General features: G+C 56.9%; 1 long non-coding RNA gene across 1 annotated transcript; it reads right to left on the reverse strand.

The window, feature by feature from the left end:
• LOC102497723 (uncharacterized) lies at positions 1-1,297 on the reverse strand. The gene is made up of 3 exons (XR_337811.3): positions 449-1,297; positions 227-291; positions 1-34 (listed from the first exon to the last, which is right to left on the reverse strand). It is a non-coding gene; the product is annotated as an uncharacterized LOC102497723 (long non-coding RNA).
• Between the last annotated feature and the right edge of the window lie 36 nt (positions 1,298-1,333).

Consider the following 1,333-nt stretch of genomic DNA (forward strand, 5'->3'; position numbering starts at 1 on the left):
TCTTTCCCTGCTCCCTACTTGTAGGCTGTGGGACCTGGTGGGCAGAAAGAAAAAGGAAAGAAAGTGAGAAGCCCCTTCCCCCAGTCCCCATAGGCCCCAACCCAGCAGCCCACATAACAGAGACAGGAATCAGTGTAGGTCACTGGGAACGGGATTACTTTGGAGCACGGAATGGAGGAAACCCATTTAAGGATGAAAATGGAGGTTCCCTAGGGGGGGCAGGTACCTGGAAAGCCCATGGAAGATGATGGCAGCAGAAATCCCTCTATTTCCACACTCAGCTGAACAGGGCTGGGGGGTGGGAAGGTAAAGTGTTATGATGGCAAATGGGGCCATTTCCCAAGCCAGCCCAGGAACAAAAGCCGTCTTCTACTGCTTCTCCTCTCCTGCAGAATTCCATCCCCAGCCTCTCCCCAGGCTGCTAAAGAAGGAACTTCCACATGCTAACCTTCCTCTTTTCTTCCCCAGCTCTGAGACTCTCAAGAACGACTAGGGCGTAGATAAGAGAAGTCCAGAAAGAAACAGCCCACACAGACGGAGGTCTTTCTTGCCACCTCCTTCAAATCACATGGACAGGAGTCTGTCCTATGCTCCCAGCTCGCCTGCTCCACATGCCATACAAATAAGCCCCTATGGCCAGGTAGTCTTCCTTGAGAGCTAACTCAATCCCTTCTGCTGAAGTCTGTTAAGGATGTGAAGAAAGTGGCAGCAACCCCTGCAATAACAAAGTTCCCCGTCACCTTTGAAACCCAGCGCACGCAGCGCCGCCTGTCAGCTCCTAGTCTGGCATTTAGGGAGGGGCGGGGCTCGCACAGGGGCTCAGTTGAAGGGGCCTGAGGTTTCCCCTGAGTCTTGTCACATTCAGCTACAGGGCTGCTCCCCCCCCCACCACCGCCACAGGCAGCTCAGATAGAAAGAGGGGCCATTGGTGTGACCTCAATTTCTTGACTGATCCAAAAAGGAGCGGCTGTCTGTCTGCCTTCATCGTAGTCCCCTCAAGGCCAGATGCACCTTGAGATTCACAAAGTGAAGCTGGAACCCTAGAGCCTCAGACCCTACTGTCTGCCCACGGTGGAACACCCCTTCCCTATCAGAGGGGACCCAGGACCTAGGTGTCCTAGCTCCAAGTCCTGCTGGCACAGAAGAGGGAGGCGGGGCCACAGTTTAGGCTGTCTCAGATTCCTCTGGGGCAACCCAGGCCGGACACCCGGCCAGTCCCTCCCTCCAGACAGAGGCCAGCAGCGGCAGGGACAGCAGGGAAGGGCAAGGATCCCCGCGGGCACCCACTCTGGCAGGTCCCCCCCCCCCCCCCGGCCCCCCCCACAACCCGCCC

Source organism: Tupaia chinensis, unplaced genomic scaffold (assembly GCF_000334495.1).
Source record: "Tupaia chinensis unplaced genomic scaffold, TupChi_1.0 Scaffold150006_1, whole genome shotgun sequence".
Lineage (NCBI taxonomy): Eukaryota > Metazoa > Chordata > Mammalia > Scandentia > Tupaiidae > Tupaia > Tupaia belangeri.